Genomic DNA, 27,469 nt, shown 5'->3' with positions numbered 1-27,469 from the left:
CTCGATGGCACAGCTGTGACAAAAGTGACTAGAGGATAAGGGAGATTTTGAATTTCTGCAGACACTTGTGGACACTGGACACTTTTGGATTGTGTGAGGCCCACTGAATATCTGAGCGCTATGTCACAGGCTCGATGGCACAGCTGTGACAAAAGTGACTAGAGGATAAGGGAGATTTTGAATTTCCGCAGACACTTGTGGACACTGGACACTTTTGGATTGTGTGAGGCCCACTGAATATCTGAGCGCTATGTCACAGGCTCGATGGCACAGCTGTGACAAAAGTGACTAGAGGATAAGGGAGATTTTGAATTTCTGCAGACACTTGTGGACACTGGACACTTTTGGATTGTGTGAGGCCCACTGAATATCTGAGCGCTATGTCACAGGCTCGATGGCACAGCTGTGACAAAAGTGACTAGAGAATAAGGGAGATTTTGAATTTCTGCAGACACTTGTGGACACTGGACACTTTTGGATTGTGTGAGGCCCACTGAATATCTGAGCGCTATGTCACAGGCTCGATGGCACAGCTGTGACAAAAGTGACTAGAGGATAAGGGAGATTTTGAATTTCTGCACACACTAGTTGACAATGGACACTTTTGGATTTTTGAGGCCCACTTAATATCTGAGCGCTATGTCACAGGCTCGATGGCACAGCTGTGACAAAAGTGACTAGAGGATAAGGGAGATTTTGAATTTCTACAGACACTTGTGGACACTGGACACTTTTGGATTGTGTGAGGCCCACTTAATATCTGAGCGCTATGTCACAGGCTCGATGGCACAGCTGTGACAAAAGTGACTAGAGGATAAGGGAGATTTTGAATTTCTGCAGACACTTGTGGACACTGGACACTTTTGGATTGTGTGAGGCCCACTGAATATCTGAGCACTATGTCACAGGCTCGATGGCGCAGCTGTGACAAAAGTGACTAGAGGATAAGGGAGATTTTGAATTTCTGCACACACTTGTGGACACTGGACACTTTTGGATTGTGTGAGGCCCACTGAATATCTGAGCGCTATGTCACAGGCTCGATGGCACAGCTGTGACAAAAGTGACTAGAGGATAAGGGAGATTTTGAATTTCTGTAGACACTTGTGGACACTGGACACTTTTGGATTGTGTGAGGCCCACTGAATATCTGAGCGCTATGTCACAGGCTCGATGGCACAGCTGTGACAAAAGTGACTAGAGGATAAGGGAGATTTTGAATTTCTGCAGACACTTGTGGACACTGGACACTTTTGGATTGTGTGAGGCCTACTGAATATCTGAGCGCTATGTCACAGGCTCGATGGCACAGCTGTGACAAAAGTGACTAGAGGATAAGGGAGATTTTGAATTTCTGCAGACACTTGTGGACACTGGACACTTTTGGATTGTGTGAGGCCCACTGAATATCTGAGCGCTATGTCACAGGCTCGATGGCACAGCTGTGACAAAAGTGACTAGAGGATAAGGGAGATTTTGAATTTCTGCAGACACTTGTGGACACTGGACACTTTTGGATTGTGTGAGGCCCACTGAATATCTGAGCGCTATGTCACAGGCTCGATGGCACAGCTGTGACAAAAGTGACTAGAGGATAAGGGAGATTTTGAATTTCTGCACACACTTGTGGACACTGGACACTTTTGGATTGTGTGAGGCCCACTGAATATCACAGCGCTATGTCACAGGCAGAAATTGGCTAGTGTATCACAAACTACAAGGTGTATGTAGAATTGGGCAGAATAGGAATCTCCCTAGAGTGAAGGTCTGTAAGAACGGAACAAGTCCTCCACTTATCCTTCCACAGTGACACACAGATAGCTCCACTGTGGCCGTGATAACAGCCGTTACACGGTACTGAGAGGAGCGTGCACGTACACGGCTGTCCGGTGTACGTTAAATTGTCAAGCTCCATGTTTTTTAAGTATACGGACTGACCCACGCTGTCTCTCTATAGTTTTGAATGCGATCAAACAGCAAATATATTTAACTGTTTGAAAGCTAGACAAAACTAGTAGGTGCAGGTCTGTAAGAACGGAACATGTCCTCGACTTATTCTCACAGAGTGACACACAGATAGCTTCACTGTGGCCGTGATAACAGCCGTTACACGGTACTGAGAGGAGCGTGCACGTACACGGCTGTCCGGTGTACGTTAAATTGTCAAGCTCCGTGTTTTTTAAGTATACGGACTGACACACGCTGTTTCTCTATAGTTTTGAATGCGATCAAACAGCAAATATATTTAACTGTTTGAAAGCTAGACAAAACTAGAAGGTGCAGGTCTGTAAGAACGGAACATGTCCTCGACTTATTCTCACAGAGTGACACACAGATAGCTTCACTGTGGCTGTGATAACAGCCGTTACACGGTACTGTGTGAGGAGCGTACACCGCTGTATGGTGTGAAAAAATGCACGCTCAGTACCTCAGCAGGACAAAAAAAAAAAATTGGGATTGCTTTTAAAAAAGCAGTTTGCAGAGCAGTGGGTAAACAGCAATGCAGCTGTCAGGAAGCCTTAGACGGCAGCCCAACAACCAACACCACTGATACACCACAATATAGCCTCCCCTTGCACTGCACACACAGTGACTGGTGTGTTGTACAGGCAAAATCGCTAGCAGTAGAAGCAGTTTTTTTTTCTTCTTCCCTGCCTAACGCTCTCCCTACAGAATCAGCAGCAACCTCTCCCTATGCTAAGATCGGCAGAAGTAAGATGGCGGTCGGCGTGCACGCCCTTTTATACCCCCTGTGACGCCCACCAAAGCAAGCCAATCACTTGCATGCCCTTCTGAAAGATGGTGGTGACCCGTGCCTATGTCATCACGTTGCCCACAGTGTCCGTGGATCCTGATTGGCTGAAAAAGAGCGCAAAACAAACTTTTGAAACGCGACTTTGGCGCGTAAGTCGCCGACCTCGTGGCCGACCTCATCCTAGGGTCGGGTTTCGTTTCATGAAACCCGACTTTGCCAAAAGTCGGCGACTTTTGAAATTTTTCGACCCGTTTCGCTCAACTCTATTAAACTATACTATATATACCTGCTATCTGATGATACTGTACACTTTATCTACTTTTTATATTCTTGTCTAATCCATACTGAGCCTGTGAGTGTCTCTGTGTGACTGATGGTATATATAGGGAGATTGACAATCATCCTTTGACTGTATAGAGCTGTACGCTTTTGATACAGTACCATATATCTGATGTTATTTTGGGTTCATTTTCTGCAACATTTTGAAGTTTGGTGGAAGAGGCCGCGGACGAGGGCATGGGGGGGCCAGCTGGTGCTGATGGTGGTGGTGCATCTGCTGGTAGTGGCAAAAGCACAATAGCAGCTAAGGCAGGAGGTGTTGAGCCTGCATCATGGTCTGGCTCCGGAATGCCTGGAAGGCTACCTTTTCTGGGAGTAGGTTAACCGCTTTTAAAGCCGGAGCATCAGGAACTGGTTTTGGCTTACATTGCTGAAACAGACTCCAGCAAATATGCCCTCCTCTTCTGAAGTTTCAAAAAAATGCAAGCTCTGAGTCGTCAAGTGCTGGCTCCTGGTCAGGAAGAACCCCTTTCCTTGTGTCCTTCACCCCCACCAAAAGTGAATGATACAGCAGGCCACACTTCAAATTAGTCCATGTAGCTCTTTCTATCATACCATGCCTGGGTTATCAAGTCAAATCGTGAATTCCCCAGTCCAAGATGAATCTGGCATGGAGTGTGGGTGGCCAGCCAGGGCAGTGGGGTTAATCGGTACCGGGCCGGTGTCTCAGAGGGATGTGTCACGTTGGTGGTGACGATGACCCGTTCCGTGGCCCTGGGAGTCCATGCAAAGGAACGAATAACGTTTATAGGTGAATGATACGTGACGCCACCTGTGGTTTCTGATCAGATTGACCCGCGCTGCAGTGTCGCTTCTCTGGGACAGATGTTGTGGTGCAGCTAAGATGTAGAAGCCCTGCACAGGTAGGGCCGTAGTTGCAGGGCAGATGAAAGAGTTGGTAGAAGGTGTGCAGTGCAGGATGTAGAAGAGCTGTGCGCCAGGCGCAGGAGAAAGATGACAGACACAGTCGTGCAGTTCCTTTACCTGTACTTGGTAAGTGCCGTCCACGACCCAGAGTACAGATGGAGAAGGAGCTGGTCAGCCTGGAAGCAAATTAGGAATTCTCTCTCTGCAGATAGGTAGTGTGGCCTCAGTTCTAGCGCTTATCTGAGGTACTCGCAGTACTGAGTTCACTGAAGTTCCCCCTGTTGACTCATTTTTGGAACTTTCTCTTATGGCAGGCAGCCATAGCCTTTTCCTTCTGGCTCACACACGTCGCTGCTGGGGCATCTGAGCTTTAGTTGGGAACAGAGCATTTACAGCTGCTACTTACTCCGGTTTCTGCTGCAGGACCGTCAGTGTCCCTACAAACTCGGAGACCGAAATCCCGACCATTCGCTCCAGCTAGGAGTGAGCCTTAACTCTGCTCATCCTCCAGCTCCCCTTCTCACGTCCACACACTTCCCCTTCCCTTCACAGACTACCCTAACTTACCTCCTCCCGACCACAGAGAGCAGCTCCTCAGCAGTCAGGTTCAGAGGTCTTCCTACTGGCCTGGAATGGGAACTGTGTTGTGTGTTGGTTTAACTGCTAGAGAGATCCTTCGTTGCTCCCAAGCATGACATCACACTCCCTAGGAGGAAGGTAATGCCACTGTGGCGACTGTACTCCTGGGGGCGCCACAAGTGCACTGATGCCCAGCCACTGCTAGTTGATTCTTCTGGTACATTGACCCAGACCACTACATTCCCCTCGCACTCTACACGGCCTGAATCTGACCCTGATGAAACTCAGGTTCCCCTTACCGCATACTATACCACCTTACACAGTGACAAATAGGAAGGTGCAGATGAAAGTGCAGGTTCCTTGAGCAGGTGGGGGGGCATACTCATGGGCAACGGCACTGGCACAGGGCCCCTCATAGTACGCAAAAGTGTCTCTGCAAGTGGGAGGGCCCACCCGCCGACGGACACACCACTGTACTATGAGGGGCCCTGTGCCATTGCCAACGAGTGGGCCCCCCCTGCTTGCTCAGGATCACAGCACTTGCAAAGTTGAAATACTTACCTCTCCCTGCTCCACCGCCGTGACATCTTCCCCGGTTCCTGACAGTGACATTCTGGTCAGAGAGCGCGATGACATCACGTCTGTACGCCCTCTGCCTAAACAGTCCAAGTGCAGTGAGATGGAAGATGGGGATGACGAGGAGTCCAGACTAGTACAGGGATTCCCTAGCGAAGAGACTTATTTAATTGTTTTCAATGTTGGGACAGCTATTTTTGGGGAGCACTATACTCTGGAAAATGATATATGGGGCCCACCATACACTGGAGCATTCCAAAGGTGGACATGAGACACTGGAGCAGCATTTACAGGGCCCATTATGCACTAGAGCATTAGAAATGGGGTCCAATATATATGGAGCATTATTTGGGCCCATAACTCAGTGGGGCTTCATCCATGGGGACCACTATATACTGTAGCATTATGTGGAGCTCATCATAAACTGTTTCAAACATTATATGGGACCAATGATTCTGTATGGAGAAATATATGGGCCTCATTACTCTGTATAGCGCACTATGCGGTGGCCATAATACTGTATGGAGTAATATACTGTCCATTTTTGGAGTTATTGGAGAATTTAAAATGGATATCAGTCATGTGATGTAAGAAGTGAAGTATTTTTCATTGTACTATACCGCTATTTCTCTGCCGTATCAGAGGATCATGAATTGTGGCATGTGTTAAAAGAGCCCAGTGACACTCTTTGGCCCTGGGCCCACGATAATCTGAAGCCAATCCTACCCCCCCCCACAACTTTAGCCAAATAACCCCCAATTTTCAATGCCTAACTATTATAAAGTAAATTAAGGTTGACAAGCTTAAGTAATAAGAATTGATGTTTTTGGCATTAAAATGGGCACTGTAGGTGTGTTTCCTGTCCTCCGCTCCCTGCTGACCTTGGTTCCCCATTGACTTGCATTGGGTTTCGTGTTTCAGTCGGCTTTCGACTTTTCACGATAATCGGCTGATTTCGTTCGACCCGACTTTTGAGAAAGTCGGGTTTCATGAACCCGAAAAAAGGCAAAGTCGCTCATCTCTACTAATAAGATTTCTTTCTATGGAAAACACTGCGACTGGGTTGAAGTGAGTTGCGATGATTCGTACCTGATGAGACAACCATATCGGGCTTTCCTGGTGGGGTATAATGTCTGTCTCTTGAGGTGTAAACTGTGAGTTATTCTTCAGAGGGGTACTGGGGCTGATTTTTGGAGGGTGCTTTAGCTGGGAATTCTTATTGACTATCTGGCTTCCTCTTGGAGGACATTGTCGGGGACTCTGTGATTGACTATTAAAAGGCTACAACCATGATCCCACTTTTGCTACAGCAAGGAAAGATATAAGAAGTGAGCCAAAATCCCAAATCTGCTCTGGAGCCCACCAGATTATAGATGCACCCCTCGCTGCTGGTGTTGTGGGCAATGATTACTTTACTGAACCTTACAGCGATCCCAAACTGTTTTTACACGAGGTTAAAAAATAAAAGAAGTAATATAACCAGATCAATAGATAATTTAGACATCAATATAGATTGACGGTGGTCTGATTGGTCAGAGATTGGTCAGAGATCTGTGTATGTAGGAGTCCTAATACAAATAAAAACAAAGAGGTTAGACAATCACTTTATTTATATAAGATGCCTCCTTAAAAATCAGACAAAGTCACTTTAAATGTATCAGTTATAACAAAGACATAAAGTGGCAGAATTAATAGGTGTTACTACTTTTGGGGCAGTACTTGGGAAGGGCACATTCTTTGCTGTTAGGTAGGCGCTTGTATCCGAGTCTGCAGAAGCAGCCAGTAGAACACTCAAGCACATTACTGGATCCGGACTGTTGTGTGCCGCACAGGTGTTGGGACAGTCACTACCACATTCCTGGTACTCGGTGTTCATACTTCAGCAGTGTTCCTCAGTCACACAATCCTGATTGGCGTTTCTTATGGTGCCCTCCTTGCAGAAACAGCCGGGCACGCACATTAAAGGACAAGCAAATATACGGCCTTTATTATCGCAGGTCGGCGGACAGGCGCTCCCACAGTCATTATATTCCTCGTCTGCTTTACATTTGGCTGCAAAAATATAAGAGATGAGAACGGTGCTTCCGCTCATAGAGAAAAAACAATGATAAGTCCTAAACCAAATGCTGTAGAAGCCACTGCCTAATATATATGAGGTGCAGCCTTTATCACTGTTTTGTCTTTTCTTTGTCAATAACAAACATTGTACATAAATATTTAGGGGTCTGTAAATAAATAAGATGTGCTCTGGATCAGCTCTGCAGGATAAGAGGGTGAACTGCACTCACTATGGCGTCATTAAAGGGGTCCTATAATTTTTGGGACTTTTTTAACTTAAAGAAGCCTCCCTATTTATATGTTTATGGCTTCTACCTGTGTGTATGTAATATGCAGTGTAGCATAGGTGCATTGGTAAATTCACCGATCGCAGTCTTCTACGGCGTCCAGTGCTGCTCTGTCCTATTCTGGGTCACTTTTCTATCATGCCCGATCATACAGGGCTCCATGTGTGACCCAAAAGTCACTGTTACAATGTAAATCTACAGAGCCTCATTCACGAGTTCCAGCTCTTACATGGAGCGCAGTGTGATCTGGAGAACTGGAACTTTAGTTACATGACTCAGAAGATGACAAGAGCGGCACTGGACACCGAAGAAGACGGCAATCGGTGAGTATATTAACACACCTACTCTACACAACATGTACATTCACACAGATTTAACCCACAAAAATTTAACTGGGAGAGCCCGTGAAAGCAAAATGGAGCAAAAGGTTTAATAAAACCTGAATGCGAAAATTATTTTTAAGTAATTCTAAAGTATATACTGTCTCCAAATGTGGACAACCCCTATAACAATAAAATATCTGTTTAAGAATGATGATTTTTAATTTAAAATGAAGCTACACAAGCAAATCTGATAAAATATGTTATAACACCTAATGGCCTGAAGGGTGGAGCCTGGCACAGGACACAAAAAAGGAAGCCAAACTTCACCCTACATAATGGACATGACACAATGTATCAGTTTTCTCTTCAGTGCTCCATTTCAAGATTACACTTTTAGATAAGAGCTTTATCTAAATCCTACAAAAGAAGAGTACAAGTGGGGGAAGGGATGTGAGAACACCCCTAAACACAAGTTGTCACTGTGACCCATGGGAAACTCCCTGGAAGATTAGACAAAACCAAATCCTTACATTATAATCGTCATGATACAAAGTAGGACATCATGTATATCATAGAGAATATCAAATACTTACTGGTTGCTGATTGTGCAGCGATCACCATGAAGAGCAGAGCTACAAAATAATAATAAAATAAATAATGATAAAAATAATAAGAAAATAAATAAATAAATAGTAATAATAAATAATATTTCTAGCGCGAAATATACAATAAAAAGAGCCAAAGAAAAAAATTGAATTCTTCCTTCTTATATTATTGGTAAATATCTATAGTATAACAAAATGTAACAACAGTATACAGATACTGTATATGACGCATGCAACTCACTCAGCGATGCCAGCAGCACTGCAGATGTCCGCCCCATGTTTAGCGATGATGTTCCACAGCTTTTCTATTAATTATCAATTGCATGGATTAGAATGAGAAAGCATTAGATATTTAGTTTTATTCTCTTGCTATATTGCAAAAATCATAAATAAACGTTTGAGATAACACTTAAAAGATTAGCCTAATTTTCCAAAAGCCTTCTCAAAATGAAGTCATCCCTATAATCAACTGATTGATGGAGGTGCAGCTTCTCTTGGAAGCCACTCAATTCCCTACAGTAGCCACTAGAGGAGAAATGTGGTATAACATGCCAGCTGTTTAAATAAATGGAGAGTACCAAGAAAGAAGAGCTCTTTACAAAGGTCTCCAGCTTCTGACACTTTCTCCCTGACATCCATACATTTTATCGGATGGGATAAACCCTTTAATACAGCAATGAAACAAGTGACAGATCCATTATAAGGGGAGCTCCAGTGTGGTTCCCAATGGATGCTATGAAGAAAAGAAAAGCTCCATCTCCTGGAGAGTATTCTATAGATGAAGCACTTGTCTCTGGAATTGGGATAATGTGATTCTATCTTTCCTCTGGATAAGAGCAGTCATTTTGGTGCCTACCTGGAGGATGCACGGCGCACGGGCTCCTGGTGATGCCGGATCCTACAAGTGCAGGATCTTATATACAGTAAGATTAGGAGCGCCCAGGGTGTGATCTGTGACATGTGTATAATGTCATCACCTAATAATATGCAACTAGTAATTGTGCCAACAGCAAACCAGAAAAGCAAGATCAAGAATTGCAAGATCAGAAGATTATGCAACTTTATCCAGATAACTTCTCCTGGCTTATTCTAATAATGAAAGAGCGGCAACAGCCGAAAACATCCCTGTTGTGAATTCGCTTTCTGGCCTACCTCTGGTTACTTGTGAAGGCAGTGGAGCTGGTTGTATTGACAGAGGGGTCGTGAGTTCTCTTTCCGGGCTCCCGCTGGTGGTTACTGGAGGTAATGGAGCTGATCTAATTAACAGAGGCTTGCCACCTGATAATGAGGAGGATGACTGGAGATCTGGAGTTTCTGACTGGATTTAAGACAGCCAACTCCATCTATCCCTGCTGGTGATTTTTTTCCTGCCTCCTGAGGTCTTAGTTTCCAGCTCAGTCCCTGCATACTCAGCTACGTGTTCTTTTGCTATTGTTCACATTTGATATGGTTTTGTCTATTTCAGTTTTATATGGTCAGCCAGCTCTGGCTGGGGCTGTGCTGAACTTCCATCCTTATGTTACTGCTTGTGACAGTTTGTTTTTGTCCCTTATTAGATTGGCCTCTTTTTGCTCTGCTTTCAGAATATACCTGAGTGCTGATATAGTGGGCGAAGTCTAGTGACTTCAGTGTTTTTTCTATTAGACATGTTTGGCATTTTTGCAGGGTTTTTTGCGTGATTGCAGACAGAGTCTTTCCTTTCCTGTCCTGTCTAGTTAGTGCGGGCCCCAGCGTTTGCTCAGTCTATTTTCCTACCTGCGTTTGTGTTTTCATCTTGTCTCACCGACAATATATGTTTGGGGGCTATCTATTCCTTTGGGGTCTGCTCTGGGGCAGTTTAGATTTCCCCTTTCTTGCTTTAGGCTTATTTAGTTCTCCAGCTGTGTCGAGACGTCTAGGATAATCGTAGGTACGCTCCATGGCTACTGCTAGTTGTGTGGATAGGATCAGGGGTCTGCAATCCGCTTAGTTACCAACCTCTCTGGTTTTCTGTGGCTTAGCTTGGTCTTGCTTTCCTCCTCGGTGACCCAATCATAACACATCCCCTACTAATACACAGGAGAGCCCGGAGATAACAAGGGTCAGAAAATAATACAGGGAGTAACTCAGGATCAGTAATGTAATGTATGTACACAGTGACTGCACCAGCAGAATAGTGAGTGCAGCTCTGGAGTATAATACAGGATGTAACTAAGGATCAGTAATGTAATGTATGTATACAGTGACTGCACCAGCAGAATAGTGATTGCAGCTCTGGAGTATAATACAGGATGTAACTCAGTGTCAGAATTTTTTTTTTAATTTATATATTTTTTCCTCATTTTCTCTGGGGCCATAGGAGGATTTTTTCTTTAATGGAGATTAAGCAATTGTCTGATCGTGTTGAGCAGCTCGCTGGTGAAGTGCAGGGAATTTCCGCCTATATCGCTCAATCATCTGCTGTTGAACCAAAAATTCCTACTCCTGATGTGTTTTCTGGGGATCGGTCTAAATTTTTGAATTTTAAGAATAATTGTAAACTATTTTTTGCCTTGAAGCTTAACTCATCGGGGAGCTCTGTGCAGCAGGTTAAAATTGTCATCTCCTTGCTGCGCGGCGATCCCCAGGATTGAGCTTTTTCTCTGACACCTGGAGATCCTATTCTGACTAATGTGGACACATTTTTTCAAGCCTTGGGGTTGTTGTATGATGAACCTAATGCTATTGATCAAGCTGAGAAAACCCTATTGGCATTGAACCAGGGTCAGGATTCTGCAGAATTATCTGTCAAAAATTCTGAAAGTGGGTGGTCCTTACTACATGGAATGACGGTGCCTTAGCAGCGCTCTTTCAGAAGGGTTTATCAGAGACCGTAAAAGATGTTATGGTGGGATTTCCTGTTCCCTCTGGTCTTGATGATTCTATGTCATTATCCATTCAAGTTGATCGGCGTTTACGTGAACGTAAAACTACACGAGAGGCATCTGAACCCATGCAATGTGATAGGGTTTTGTCTAGGGCGCAACGTTAGGAGTTTAGAAGGCGTAATAAGCTGTGTTTTTTCTGGGGAGACGCCTCTCATGCTATTTCTGTCTGCCCTAAATGAGAAAAACGTATTGCGCACACATTTGCTGTGGGCAGTGTACAGCCTAAGTTCCTTTTGGCAATTACCCTGATCTGCTCCTTTTCTACATTTTCCGCTAAGGCTTTTGTAGATTCAGAAGCAGCTTTGAATCTGATGGGTTTAGACTTTGCTAAACGTTGTGGTTTTCCCATGATTCCCCTGCGGACTCCTATCCCTTTGAGGGGTATTGATGCTACTCCTTTGGCAGAGAATAAACCCCAGTTTTGGACCCAGGTAATAATGCGGGTCGCCCCGGACCACCAAGAAAATTGTAAATTTTTGGTGTTAAACAATTTGCATGATACTATTTTTCTGGGTTTTCCCTGGTTGAAAACTCATAATCCTGTTTTGGATTGGAAATCTGTGTCTGTGGTGAGTTGGGGTTGTCAGTGTGTTCTTAGTGACACTCCTGTTTTCTCCACCTCTCCCCAGTCTCATGATATTCCTGATTATTTGGCTGATTTTTCTGATGTGTTTAGTGAGAGTAAGTCTGCGTCTTTGCCTCCTCATAGGAGTTATGACTGTGCAATTGAGTTAATGCCCGGGTGTAAATTTCCCAAGGGTCGGCTTTTCAACTTATCGGTACCCGAACATGATGCTATGTGATCTTATATCAAGGATTCATTGGAGAAGGGTCATATTAGACCATCCTCTTCACCTTTAGGTGCTGGGTTTTCTTTTTTGTGGCCAAGAAAGATGGTTCATTAAGGCCTTGTATTAACTATCGCTCCCTTAACAAAATCACTGTTAAATATCAGTACCCGTTACCCCTGATTTCTGATTTATTTTCCAAAGTTAAAAGTGCCTGCTGGTTTACCAAGCTTGACCTCAGGGGGCGTATAATCTTATTCGCATCAAGCACGGGGATGAATGGAAGATGGCATTTAATACTCCGGAGGGACATTTTGAGTACCTGGTGATGCCTTTTGGGCTCACTAATGCCCCTTCTGTCTTCCAATCTTTTATGAACGATATTTTCCGGGACTTTGTGGATAAGTTTTTGATCATTTATCTGGATATTTTCATCTTTTACAGTGATTGGGATTCTCATGTGGAACATGTCCGGACTGTATTCCGGATTTTAAGGGAAATTTCCCTGTATGTTAAGGGATCGAAGTGCCTCTTTGGTGTACAGAGGATTTCATTTTTGGGATTTATTTTGTCCCCGTCGGCTATTGAAATGGACCCGGCCAAGGTACAGGCCATTTATGATTGGGTTCAGCCCACTTCTTTGAAGGCTCTCCAGTTGTTTTTGGGTTTTGCTAATTTCTATCATAAATTTATAACTACCGTATTTTTCGCTTTATAAGATGCTCCGGATTATAAGACGCACCACAATTTTTGAGGAGAAAAATAAGAAAAAAATATTTTTTAATAAAATGGTGGTGCCTCTTATAATCCTTGCATCTTATTGCTTACCGGGGTTGGTGGCTGCGGTGTAGAGGGGTCCCAGGCTCGCTGCTGGAGGAGGCAGGCGTGGAGTGATGCTGCAGGCCGCATTCAGGGATGAGGGGGGGCTCCGATGTGTGCTGTTGCTGCTGCAGAGTCTTGTGCTGGTGTCAGGTTTCTCCACTTGTCCGGCGGTTGGAAGCCGGTGCTGCGGGTGCTCCGGTGCGGCGTTGTGTGCCCATCGATGCCCGGGGCTCTGCCGACATTGTTCGACAGACCAGAGCCCCAGCATTTCCTCGGTTCCCTGTATATGTGCGCTGAAGTGCCGGTAAAAAAAAAATGGCCGCCGGCGCGTGCGCAGATGGGATCTCGGGACCAGTTCTCGAGAGATGAGATCTGAAATCTCATCTCGAGAGCTGGATCCCGAGATCCCATCTGCGCACGCGCGGCGGCCATTTTTTTGCAGGCACCACCGCGCGCACACAGGGAACCCAGGGAAAATGGCCGCCGGTGCGTGCGCAGATGGGATCTCGGGACCCACCTCTCGAGAGATGAGATTTCAAATCTCATCTCTCGAGAACTGGGTCCCGAGATCCCATCTGCGCACGCGCCGGTGGCCATCTTTTTACCGGCACACAGGGAACTGAGGAAATGCCGGGGCTCTGGCCTGTCGCACAATGTTGGCAGAGCCCCGGGCATCGACGGGCACACAACGCGGCACCGGACACACCCGCAGCAGCGGCCAGCAACCGCCGGACGCCCCCGATCACAGCCTAAGTAAGGCATGTCCGCTTTGTAAGACGCACCCCTGTTTTCCCCCCAAATTTTGGGGGGAAAAAAGTGCATCTTACAAAGCGGAAAATACGGTAATTTTTCTGGTAGTGTCAAACCACTGACTGATCTGACCAAAAAGGGCGCTGATGTGGTGAATTGGTCTCCAGAGGCAGTCTCGGCATTTCAGGAGCTTAAGCGGAGATTCACTTCTGCTCCGGTTCTACGGCAACCTGATGTCTCACTCTCATTTCAGGTGGAGGTAGATGCTTCTGAGATTGGTGCAGGAGCCTTTTTGTCCCAAAAAGATCCAGTGACTTCTAAAATGAATCCCTGTGCCTTCTTTTCTCGAAAATTCTCCCCATCTGAACGTAACTATAACGTGGGGAATCGGGAATTGTTGTCCATGAAATGGGCATTTGAAGAGTGGAGACATTGGTTGGAGGGAGCTAGACATCAAGTTGTGGTCCTCACCAACCACAAGAATTTGATTTATCTTGAATCAGCCAAACGCTTGAATCCTAGACAGGCTAGGTGGGCCTTGTTTTTCACGCGTTTTAATTTTGTGGTCTCTTTTCTTCCGGGCACTAAGAATGTTAAGGCGGACGCCCTTTCTAGGAGTTTCTTTGCAGATTCACTTATTGTGACCGAGTCTACTACCATTCCAAATGAGGGGGAAGTTCTTTCCACCTTCTCACCCGATTTGAGACGTGCCCTGGAGGAATTTCAGGAGGACAAACCTGAACGTTGCCCTATGGGAATATTGTATGTTCCTGACCAGTGGAGGAAGAGAGTAATGTCTGAAATTCATTGCTCCGCGTTGGCTGGTCATCCAGGTATTTTTGGTACCAGAGATTTGGTGGGTTGGTCTTTTTGGTGGCCTGCCTTATCTCGTAATGTCAGGAATTTTGTGCAGTCCTGTGGGACTTGTTCTCGGTCCAAACCCTGTTCTCGTTCTAGTGGGTTGTTGATGCCCCTGTCGGTGCCCAAGAGGCCATGGACCCATATCTCAATGGATTTTATTTCTGATCTTCCTGTCTCTCAGAGAATGACTGTTATCTGGGTGATTTGTGGCAGATTTTCTAAGATGATCCATCTTGTACTGCTCCCAAAGTTGCCATCTTCTTCAGAGTTGGTGCCCTTGTTTTAACAACAGGTTGTTCGGTTGCATGGGATTCCTGAGAACATTGTGTCGGACAGAGGAGTCCAGTTTGTTTTCAGATTTTGGAGAGTCTTTTGTTTCAAACTGGGAATTCAGTTATCTTTCTCCTCTGCATTTCATCCTCAGACCAATGAGCAGACTAAGAGAACAAACCAGACTTTGGAGTCCTATTTGAGATGTTTTGTATCTGCTGATCAGGATGACTGGGTCTCATTTTTGCCCTTGGCCGAATTCTCGCTAAACAATAGAGCTAGTTCTGCCACTTTGATGTCGCCCTTTTTCTGTAACTTTGGTTTTCATCCTCGATTTTCTTCAGGTCAAGTGGAATCTTCGACCTGCCCAAGTGTGGATATTGTGGTAGAGAGAATGCAGCAGATTTGGGACCAAGTGGTGGATAAGTTGTCCCTCTCTCAGGAAAAAGCCCAACGGTTTTCCAACTGGCATAAGACCATTGGTCCCCAGTTTAAAGTGGGTGATATGGTTTGGTTGTCGTCAAAGAATATTTCTATGAAGGTTGTGTCTCCAAAGTTCAAGCCAAGATTCATTGAACCTTATAAGATTTTGGAGATTCTTAATCCTGTTTCTTTTCGATTGGCTCTTCCAGTTACGTTTAAGATCCATAACGTGTTTCATAAATCTCTGTTGAAGAGGTTTATGGAGCCAGTAGTTTCTTTGGCGGTGCCTCCTGACCCTGTATTGGTTAAAGGCAATGTGGAATATGAGGTAGAGAAAATATTGGATTCTCGTTTGGCTTGACGGAGACTCCAGTACTTGGTCAAATGGAAGGGTTATGGCCAGGAGGATAATTCTTGAGTCTCTGCTTCTGACATTCATGCCGATAGATTGGTTTGTGCTTTTCACCGGGCCCATCCTGATCGGCCTGGTGGCGTGGATGAGGGTTCAGTGACCCCTCCTCAAGGGGGGGTACTGTTGTGAACTCGCTTTTTGGCCTACCTCTGGTTACTTGTGAAGGTAGTGGAGCTGGTTGTATTGACAGAGGGGTCGCAAGTTCTCTTTCCAGGCTCCCTCTGGTGGTTACTGGAGGTAATGGTGCTGATCTAATTAACAGAGGCCTGCCACCTGATAATGAGGAGGATGACTGGAGATCTGGAGTTTCTGACTGGATTTAAGACAGCCAACTCCATCTATCCCTGCTGGTGATTTTTTCCTGCCTCCTGAGGTCTTAGTTTCCAGCTCAGTCCCTGCATGCTCAGCTAAGTGTTCTTTTGATATTGTTCACATTTGATCTGGTTTTGTCTATTTCAGTTTTGTGTGGTCAGCCAGCTCCGGCTGGGGCTGTGTTGAATTTCCATCCTTATGTTACTGCTTGTGCCAGTTTGTGTTTGTCCCTTATTAGATTGGCCTCTTTTTGCTCTGCTTTCAGAATATACCTGAGTGCTGATATAGTGGGCGAAGTCTAGTGACTTCAGTGTTTTCTCTATCAGACGTGTTGGGCATTTTTGCAGGGTTTTTTGCATGATTGCAGACAGAGTCTTTCCTTTCCTGTCCTGTCTAGTTAGTGTGGACCTCATCACTTGCTCAGTCTATTTTCCTACCTGCGTTTGTGTTTTCATCTTGTCTCACTGACAATATATGTTTGGGGGCTATCTATTCCTTTGGGGTCTGCTCTGGTGCAGTTTAGATTTCCCCTTTCTTGCTTTAGGCTTATTTAGTTCTCCAGCTGTGTCGAGGCGTCTAGGATCATCGTAGGTACGCTCCACGGCTACTGCTAGTTGTGCGGATAGGATCAGGGGTCTGCAATCTGCTTAGTTACCAACCTCTCTGGTTTTCTGTGGCTTAGCTTGGTATTGCTTTCCTCCTCGGTGACCCAATCATAACACATCCCCTACTAATACACAGGAGAGAACGGAGAGGACAAGGGGGCAGAAAATAATACAGGGAGTGACTCAGGATCAGTAATGTAATGTATGTACACAGTGACTGCACCAGCAGAATAATGAATGCAGCTCTGGAGTATAATACAGGATGTAACTCAGGATCAGTACAGAATTTGTAATGTAATGAATGTACACAGTGACTGCACCAGCAGAATAGTGAGTGCAGCTCTGGAGTATAATACAGGATGTAACTAAGTATCAGTAATGTAATGTATGTATACAGTGACTGCACCAGCAGAATAGTGAGTGCAGCTCTGGAGTATAATACAGGATGTAACTCAGGATCAGTACCGAATTGGTAAAGTAATGAATGTACACAGTGACTGCACCAGCAGAATAGAGAGTGCAGCTCAGGAGAATTATTCAGGAGGTAACTCAGGATCAGTAATGTAATGTATGTACGCAGTGACTGCATCAGCAGAATAATGAATCCAGCTCTGGAGTATAATACAGGATGTAACTCAGGATCAGTAAAGGATCGGTAATGTAATGTATGCACACAGTGACTGCACCAGCAGAACAGTGAGTGCAGCTCTGGAGTATAATACAGGATGTTACTCAGGATCAGTAGTGTTATGTATGTACACAGTGACTACACCAGCAGAATAGTGAGTGCAGCTCTGGAGTATAATATAGGATGTAACTCAGGATCAGTAATGTAATGTATGTACACAATGACTGCACCTGCAGATTAGTGAGTTCAGCTCTGGACTATAATACAGGAGGTAAATCAAGATCAGTACAGGATCAGTAATGTAATGTATGTACACAGTGACTGCACCAGCAAAATAGTGAATGCAGGATATAACTCAGGAACAGTAGTGTAATGTATGTACACGGTGACTGCCCCAGCAGAATAGCGAGTGCAGCTCTGGGGTATAATACAGGATGTAACTCAGGATCAGTACCTTATATCTTATGCTTTTATATCTTAAAATGGAAAAAATGAAATATTACCAATGCCCTAATTTGATTGATTGCAGTTTTCATCGTCTTATATAAGTTTATTAATATATAGGTGCGGTCATAGACATGAGATACTTTTGCAACACACATCAAGTTATATACTGTATAATTGAATCCTAAAAATAAACTACAAACTCTAATACCACATGTTCTGTAATAGTGATCTGATATACAAAGTACAAAGCTGACATCATTGCAGATTCATCTACCGTAATTATTAATTATAGAGGTTGCATCTTACAGGATAAGATTGCCAAGATCCGTAGGAGATGACGAATATTCAAGACGCAAAAGAGCAGTAGATAACTGAAGTGACGAACAATGGACTATACATCCTCCTGCTTGTAGCCGTGCCAAGGAGGGGCAAGCACAGCCATCTGGTAGGGTGCCAGCCTTTATTCTGTGTCAGCAGAATTGTTTCTTTCTTTCTGTTGAGGTTGTTACTTTGTATCCTTTTGGAGCTCATCTGCAAATCGCAGCTTCTTATTTGCTCTGTGCAGATTTATTAATGCCGCAGGCAGGATGATATTATCTGTAAGTGAAGATATGTTGCTCCTGTGTACTCAGCTGTTCCTGATCTAGATTTCCTGGTTCTGAATATTTGCTCATTATCACCTGAGTTCTTCTTGTTCCTGTCCCCGAATCCGGCTGTGTATACTTGTGTATCAGATTATCTGACCATGTGTCTACATAGGAATTGATGGCTGATTGCTTCTGAATATTCCCAGTCTGACCATCATGAACATTGTAGTGCAGTCATCTCTGCATGTGGTCCCTCTCCCCCTGCTGAGATGCCTATATACTCACTGCCACGCTCCCCGTCCTGCTCCTTATACTCTGCAGCAGTCTGGGTTGTGTGCACCGCAGGGCACCGTGTTTAGGGTGCGCACACTTCCCGTTTCTTAAAGGGGTCCCGCTTGGTCCCCAAAAGTTTCCCGAGCCAATAACTGGAGGTCTCTCACTATTTAAAGCGCCTCCTCCAACATGGAGGTGTCTGTGCAATGTTGTGAGTTTGTTTTCCAACACCCATGTGAGTCCTTCGGTCCAAGTGCTCATATCTCTGTACACTGCACCTGCCAGAGCTCATCTCTACATCAGCCGGTCCCATTACACTGTCAGTGCTCATTTCTACTTCAGCCAGTCCCATTACACCTGCCAATGGGCAACATGAGAAACCGTGACTGTTGTGGATGCCGAACCAAGAGGCTGAAATTAATTCTGCTCAATATTAATATTAACATTAGTTCTAATTATTTTATATTCATATTAATTGTACTACTTAATATTAAGCAAAATTATGGTAAGTATGCTGACATCCTCCAATATACTGTTTGAGCCCGCACACAGCCCCTTCTATATACCATAAGAGCCCCTAAACAACCACCCCATATACAGCATGAGCCCCCCCATAGCCTCCCCATGTCCAGCATGACCCCTCCAGGGCCTCCCCATATCCAGCATGACCCCCCAGGACCTCCTCATGTCCATCATGAGCTCCCTATAGCCTCCCCATGTCCAGCATGACCCCCAGGACCTCCTCATGTCCATCATGAGCTCCCTGTAGCCTCCCCATGTCCAGCATGAACCTTCCATGGCGTTCCCATGTCCAGTAGGAGACCCCCACAGCCTCCCCATTTCTAGCCGGAGAACCCCATAGCCTCCTCTTGTAAAACTGGAGACTCCCATAGCCTCTCCATTGTAGCAATATGTTATATGTTGATGTGGCCTCTAGGGGTCTCACTACGTTGATGTGTGTACTATAGAGTTTAAGAACTTTTTGGTTGTTGTTAGCAGACATCTTGTAATGGAGGAATGCTTTGCAAGTCTCATGTAATAAAAAGCCTGGAGATATCCATAGAGTCTGATCCATGACAGGAAACAAATAAAAGAACATGGTGGCAGCTGGGCACAGAACCTGCAAATCCTCAGAGCTTGTGCGAGGCTGGGACTGTACAGAGGATCACAGAGAATCACAGCACTTTAAGTACAGATTCCCTGACATTACTGCAAAATGGAGACTGGTCTGAAGCCCCCTCAGGGACTGGATGTGACTTCATGTCATCTGTCCCAGACTTGGAAACATTGGAAGGAAGAGTTTACACTGTATGTGGATCTCACAGTGGCCCCCACTGATGACAAATGAAAAGTGAAGCTGTTTTACTACCTTATTGGGGAAAATGGCAGAGAATTAAGGGCATGTCACACTAAGCGATATCGCTAGCAATATCGCTATAACTTGTGACGCGTGGAGCCGTGGGAGGACACAGGATCGCCTGGTGTGACAGGTAAGTAGCGACCCCCGTCCCCAGCGATGTCACTGGTGAGATCTGCCTGTGTGGCAGCTCACTAGCAACCACTTAGCGATGCACCAGCGATCCTGACCGCGTCATATCGCTGGTCGGGATCGCTGGTACATCGCTAAGTGTGACAGGGCCTTTAGCCCACACCTTACTCCCACACACAGAAAACCTCCGTCTAGCAGATATTGTGCAGGCATTTGATAAACACTGTGACCCAAAGAAGAATGAGACAGTGGAAAGATATAACTTTTTCACAAGACATCAGGAGGATGGTGAAAATGTGGACAGATATCTGACAGAGCTGAGGAGGCTGGCAACAACATGTGGTTTTGGAGAGATCAGGGACAGTCTAATCAAAGACAGAATGGTGTGTGGCATAAGAGACAGTCATCTCAAAGAAAGATTACTGAGAGATGAAGACATGACTTTAGAGAAATGCATGCAAATCTGCAGGGCTGCTGAGCTGTCAAAACACAGCCTGAAGATGATGGCAGGCACCAGTGAGAATGATGATGATAAGGTACATGCAGTATCTATGAAACTGCATGTGACCGCGGCATCTTTATGCTTTGGGTGTGCACCGGTATACCTCCGGTGCCTCCTACTGCATGACGCGGCGTGCACCTTGCGTTCCCGGTCACCATGGTGATGCATGCGTCATTTCCGGTACGCGTCAGCGGCCTTCCGGTCCTGCGCTATTTTAATCTGTGCACTGTCATCAATACCACGCCCCCTGATGAAGGAGCCTTGCTCCGAAACGCGCGTCGGGAAGACGCGCCGCCAGCCTGCTTTACCGCACCGATGCCCGCACAGGTAATCTGGAGAATAATTCTACTCTACTGCTCTCTCTTCCCCCCACTTTATCCGGTATGTCCGGTGGTGGATTCACTGTACCCTCCATTACGGGGGTCTGTTAGTGGGATATCCGATTGTACATTCCTGCTAGTTATTGCTATTATTCACCGGGATTTAAGGATACAATCTCAGCTTTATTTGAGATTGGTAATAATTGTATTACCTCTTCATTCCTTAACCCTGTGTAGTATCAAGTACAGGGTTGCCCCATACACCTTTTTACAACTGGCATATACAAAGGGCATGTGTCATAGTTGTTATTGGTGCAATCGGTTTCTATGAGCCAACATCACGGTTACCCCTTTTTTTCTATTTCCATAAGCACAAAATATGAGGAGACTTTTACCATTTGTATTCAGGTGGCATCTACTATTTAATGTAATTAATTATTTAATTGTGCTTTAGCAGTTATTCATATGGGTAATCCTGTGTCGGTCTTGTCGGGCAGGCGCGTTCCTTAGCACTGTTGCACTTTATCTCCCCTGCACATGCTCCCCCTTCTCCCTGCTCTGTCCATTTTGTTTAATAAAGTGATTTTTGCTAATATTTTGGATCTAGAATTCGTATTTGTGTGGTTTCTCCACACCCCCCGCCTCCCCCTTTGTATCTACGATGGATCCCCAGTTGTCGATTTCATAAAACAGCATTTATTTATGTTCATTGAAATATTAGGATGCTGCTATATACCTCTGCTGTAATATTGTACTATTTTTCTGTGTTATGCACAGGGTGTTGCTTTGGTAACATGGACTACAAAGCCAGGGAGAAATCCTGGCTTGGACAAGTAGATGAAGTTTTTGGACAGGACGGGACTAGTGGTATGAGTGCTGGTGGTCACAGAAATGATGTCACATTTGATTCTGTTCAAAAAATGTTGATTAAAAGAACAAGGATCTGGTGGAACAGAATTTTTCTTGAGAAATATATCACGAGAAATATGATACCCAGGGGCCTTCGGGTCCGAGTTTTACCTACCTTCCCTATTGATGATGTCGATTTTGTGTCCGGCTGGGAGGAGGCATGTGGGACATGTTCAATGACTTTCATGAAATCATTAGTGGGTTTGAATACTAAAACAATTAATAACCTGGACAAGGATATAGATCAAGGTTTAATTGAATTGCGGGCCAATTGCTCTGCTGAGCAATTGAAGTCCTATGAGGAGATTTTGGAAAAAGCAGTCAACACCGTGGTGAAAAAAATCAATGAGACACAGACTTCTAAATTTAACAGAGATTTGAACGATTATCAAAGTAAAAGTCTGTATCATTGGAGAAATCCAGTGACAAATGCTCCATCTATACATCGCAGTGCTTCCAACACCTCAGTTTCATCTCTCAGTACACAGTCCGATGTGTTATGAATGAGTCACCGTAGGAGGCAAAAACAGAAATGCTAGCTAAGTCCAGAAAACCAGAGAAGTTGGCAGCTATCGGATTGCAGACCCCTGAACCTATCAACAACAACTAGCAGTAGCCGTGGGGGGTTCCTACGATGCCCTAGACCCCTCGATCACAGCCGGAGAACTGCCTAGCCTAAATACAGAAAGGGAAATCTAAACTGCCCCAGAGCAGACCCCAAGGCAATAGACAGCCCCCAACATATAATGACGGTGAAGCAAGAAGAAAAAACACTAACACAGATAGAAAGATAGACTGAGCAAATGATGGGGCCCAAGCTAACTAGATAGGACAGGATAGGAAGGCTGCTGTCTGCAATCCTCGAAAAACCCTATCAAAATAAGAGCCAACAGACTGACAGGGAAAAAGGCCCTGAAGAAGCTAGGCTTCAAAAAGACTATGTCAGTACTCAGGTATTTTCTGAAGACAGAGCAAACCGACAAAAAGGAATTCAGCTCACCCCAGCAGGGAGTGGCAGAATCCAGAAAAGCAAGGCAATCTAAAACCAAAACACAAATGCAAAAAGGCAAAGCAGAAAACTTAGCTTTTGAGGAGCAGGAATCAGACTGGTTCTCTAGAATTCCACAGAGAAATCACCAGCGAGGCAGAAGGGCGTCGGCTGCCTTATATCCAATCAGAGATCCCCATCACCCAGTCATCCTCTCCCAGCTCAGGTGCTTGGTAATCAGCCTCACTACCTTCCTTCACCAGAAGAGGGAGTTCATCAGACCTCAATGGTGAAGGGGAAAATGAACTCATAACACCGATGCCTCTGCCTCCTCATTTGTTACCCGCTCTGGCACGAATTATGGGAGAATGAGAAATCATAACTACCATCCCTACAAGAGGAAGAAGTATCGCTCTCCAGGGGATCCTGGCAGTGATAATAAGGTAATTAATCTTAGCAGCCATAGGCTCACAAGAGCGGATTGTACCCTATTATACAAGGGTCTATCCTTTTCACCTGTGGCTTGGTTTGACAGGTTTACTGCCATCAAGGACATGAATATCTTTGCCAGATCTCTCCTTTTCAAGCGATTCTTCTTTGATGGTAACTTGAATACATTGTTCCCCACAGAAGAAGAACAGTCGGCACTGAGAACACTCGAGGAATTATCTGTGGAGCATCTAACTCCTGAGGGAGGTAAGATACCACCCTCTTTGAGGATACGGTCTAAGAAATTTCCTCCCCTTTTCAATTGCAGTGCGATAGACCTCTTTGTCAAGGTGGTAACCAATGAATTTCTGGATGTGCCACAATACATCCAGAGAGATAATTTGTCTGTGGAGGAGAGGAGACGGTTGACTTTTTTGAAGGGTCTCCCTGATGTAGTGATCAAGCCAGCGGACAAGGGGGGTAACATTGTGCTTTGGCCTAAACAGGCCTATGAAAAAGAAGCAATGCGCCAATTAAACAATGCCACATGTTACAAGAGACTAACCTTTAACCTCTTGTCCGCCTTTTGCTCACAGCTCAGGGTGATTCTAAATAGGGGATTAGAAGCTAAAATTATTACCAAGGAGTTATGGTCTACATTGTTCGTGATCGAACCCACCATCCCCACCTTCTATCTCCTCCCCAAGACGCATAAGAACATGCAGACCCATCCAAGGAGGCCTATTATATCTGGAAGGGGGGGTTATTTGGAGCATGTGAACAAGTGGTTGGATTCATTACTCCAACCGCTAGTCGAAGATCTACCCTCATATTTAAAAGATACGAATCAATTGTTACGTAAGACTGATGGCCTCTTCCTGGATGACGACACGGTTCTATGCACTATGGACATAGAATCATTATACACTAATATTCGTCATGAGGATGGCCTACGGGCCACAGAATTTTTTCTGTCGAAGGTCTCCCCGGGTTTGAAGTCTTTGGTTTTGGAGGTTCTGGAGTTCGCTTTGACCCATAACTTTTTTTTCTTCAGGGGGTCCTTCTTCTTGCAGCTCCAGGGGACTGCTATGGGGCGGCTTACGCGCCCTCGTTTGCAAATCTCTTCCTGGGGCTGTGGGAGAGGGACCTCCTGATGTCAGATCCTCTGTCATCTATGGAGCGCGTCCTTTTATGGACGCGTTACATAGACGACATTCTCCTGATCTGGCAAGGGGACAGTACATCATTAGTCAATTTTATAGGCAATTTGAATGATGGTTATCGCAACATACATCTGACTGCCACCTTTGACAGCCACAAGGTGGAGTTTTTGGATGTTTTGATATGTAGGGACAAAGAGGGGACTGTCCAGACTACAATCTATAGAAAACCCACGTCAACGAACATGCTCCTACATGCATCTTCCTCACACCCGCCACACATGGTTCGCTCAGTACCTGTAGGTCAGTTTCTGAGGCTACGACGCATCTGCTCTACGAGAGAGCAATTTGAAGCTCAGGCTATGGATAGGAAGACCCGTTTCTCTGAAAGAGGTTATAGTAATCGATCTATTAAAAGGGCCTATCTACGTGCTAAACATAGCGATAGAAATGCCCTGTTATATAAACCCAGAGAAGATTCAACCAAGTCTGATAGTGTGAGGTTTATTACTAACTGCAACACTCGCTCGGAGCAGATGCGGAACATTCTCAAGAAATCATGGTCTATTCTCAAAACAGATCCGATTATTGCTAAAATTATACCTGATACACCTCAAATTACGTTCAGGAGGGCCAAAAATCTGGGTGACCATTTGGTACGCAGTCATTATGTTGGGGACCCTCCCAGGATGTTTTTGGATAATTTTGCACGGCATAAGGGTGGTGGCAGTGCCCCTTGTGGACACTGTGTGGCCTGTGTGAATATGGTCAGAGAGGACTCTTTTGTAGATTCCTTGGGCAGCAAGGTATATAAAATATCTAAATGTATTACGTGCACATCTCGCAACGTGGTCTACTATGCCACATGTCCCTGCTCCCTAATCTACGTTGGGTTGACCACCCGACAACTCAAGATTAGGGTCAGGGAACATGTTTTAGGCATAGAGGCCGCACTTAGTGAAACAGACCCACATGTACTAAAATCAATCCCGAGACACTTTAAAACTTTTCATGGTTGTAATAGTAAAGAACTTAAAGTGAGGGGCATTGACATGGTGGATCTGGGTATACGGGGTGGAAAAATTTCCCAGCAGCTTGCCCAGAAGGAGGCACGGTGGATTTGGGCCCTCAATACGGTTCACCCCCATGGGTTGAATGAAAACTTGTCCTTTGTTCCTTTTCTGTGATACCCATCTCTCTTTGGGGCTATGTTGCGGTGATGATATGTGCCACGGTGCTGTGTTTTTAACTTCTTTTAATTTTTATAAATTTTTATCGTTTGTTTCCATTCTTTGTAGATTTGTGTTCTGCGCATATATAGGACCTGGCATGTATGATCCTCTCTATCTTGTTCGGGGAAGAAGGCCTTGAATCTCTCCATTGATGTTCATCCAACCATGACTACATAGAAGACAGAGTTATATGTTATATGATGAACATTTATGCCATTTCTGAGAGAAAAAATTATTTCTGAGTGATAAATTTGGGAGAGCATGCATTTATGTCATGAGTGATATATGTTATGTGTAATATCATCTCACCATGCAAACCATGTTTTGCCTGCATGTGTTGTTTCTTTTATGTTATTAGGCCACTCTTCTCATGATGCATAAATATCACTTTTTTCTGCTAATATGGGAACTATGGATACGTTTAGTATTTTTGCTATAATTTGACAAATTATGACATCGTCCTTATGACGTTTGTGTCTATTCGTTTCTCTTCGTTCATTATGCTCGACGAGCATATGATTGCCATCATCGTTAGGGTCCCTTATTAGCAGCTCCTTACAGGGGCTATGTGTATTGTTCTCCCTGTCATTTGTCACACTGGGAATCCCAGGATATTCATTGGGAGTGTCTGTTCCCTTGTTGACAGCAAGAAAGATATGGATACGTTGGTGGTAATATTATTATGATATTCTCTTCTATGCTGTCTACATGATTTCATATACTCTTAATGCATCACCGTTTATATATGCATAATGATTATCTTTCTATTGTTATTATGGTGGGACTTAATTACTCGGCATGTTGGGTTATTGTCTCCACCTGTCTCTCTCCCCTGCTGGTTGCTCCAGCATCAACATTCACATGACCACTGTTGCGTCCCTGTACGCATGCGCGCCATGCCCGGGACGCTCTGGGTGACCGCAGCGTCTTTATGCTTTGGGTGTGCATCGGTATACCTCCGGTGCCTCCCATTGCATTGCGCGGCATGCACCTTGCGTTCCCGGTCACCATGGTGATGTATGCGTCATTTCCGGTACGCGTCAGTGGCCTTCCGGTCCTGCGCTATTTTAATCTGTGCACTGTCATCAATACCACGCCCCCTGATGAAGGAGCCTCGCTCCGAAACGCGCGTCGGGAAGACGCGCCGCCAGCCTGCTTTACCGCACCGATGCCCGCACAGGTAATCTGGAGAATAATTCTACTCTATTGCTCTCTCTTCCCCCCACTTTGTCCGGTATGTCCGGTGGTGGATTCACTGTACCCTCCATTACGGGGGTCTGTTAGTGGGATATCCGATTGTACATTCCTGCTAGTTATTGCTATTATTCACCGGGATTTAAGGATACAATCTCAGCTTTATTTGAGATTGGTAATAATTGTATTACCTCTTCATTCCTTAACCCTGTGTAGTATCAAGTACAGGGTTGCCCCATACACCTTTTTACAACTGGCATATACAAAGGGCATGTGTCATAGTTGTTATTGGTGCAATCGGTTTCTATGAGCCAACATCACGGTTACCCCTTTTTTTCTATTTCCATAAGCACAAAATATGAGGAGACTTTTACCATTTGTATTCAGGTGGCATCTACTATTTAATGTAATTAATTATTTAATTGTGCTTTAGCAGTTATTCATATGGGTAATCCTGTGTCGGTCTTGTCGGGCAGGCGCGTTCCTTAGCACTGTTTCACTTTATCTCCCCTGCACATGCTCCCCCTTCTCCCTGCTCTGTCCATTTTGTTTAATAAAGTGATTATTGCAAATATTTTGGATCTAGAATTCGTATTTGTGTGGTTTCTCCACACCCCCCGCCCCCCCCTTTGTATCTACGATGGATCCCCAGTTGTCGATTTCATAAAACAGCATTTATTTATGTTCATTGAAATATTAGGATGCTGCTATATACCTCTGCTGTAACATAGTATCTATAAAAGGAAAGACAAGACCAAGCTTCCCTATAAGGC

At 44.9% G+C, this 27,469-nt stretch overlaps 2 long non-coding RNA genes across 2 annotated transcripts; one reads left to right on the top strand and one right to left on the bottom strand.

Moving 5' to 3' along the window:
* Positions 1 to 6,708: 6,708 nt before the first annotated feature.
* On the bottom strand, positions 6,709 to 9,340 carry LOC141085239 (uncharacterized). The gene is made up of 4 exons (XR_012231239.1): positions 9,246 to 9,340; positions 8,631 to 8,694; positions 8,378 to 8,416; positions 6,709 to 7,168 (listed from the first exon to the last, which is right to left on the bottom strand). It is a non-coding gene; the product is annotated as an uncharacterized lncRNA (long non-coding RNA).
* Positions 9,341 to 9,439: 99 nt separating this feature from the next.
* On the top strand, positions 9,440 to 27,233 carry LOC141085240 (uncharacterized). Its single transcript, XR_012231240.1, has 4 exons — positions 9,440 to 9,631; positions 17,922 to 18,058; positions 23,312 to 23,377; positions 25,569 to 27,233. It is a non-coding gene; the product is annotated as an uncharacterized lncRNA (long non-coding RNA).
* The last annotated feature ends 236 nt before the right edge of the window (positions 27,234 to 27,469 follow it).

Source organism: Dendrobates tinctorius, unplaced genomic scaffold (assembly GCF_039654945.1).
Source record: "Dendrobates tinctorius isolate UK_male_01 unplaced genomic scaffold, ASM3965494v1 ptg000028l, whole genome shotgun sequence".
NCBI lineage: Eukaryota > Metazoa > Chordata > Amphibia > Anura > Dendrobatidae > Dendrobates > Dendrobates tinctorius.
This window is presented reverse-complemented; position numbering and strand designations above follow the sequence as displayed.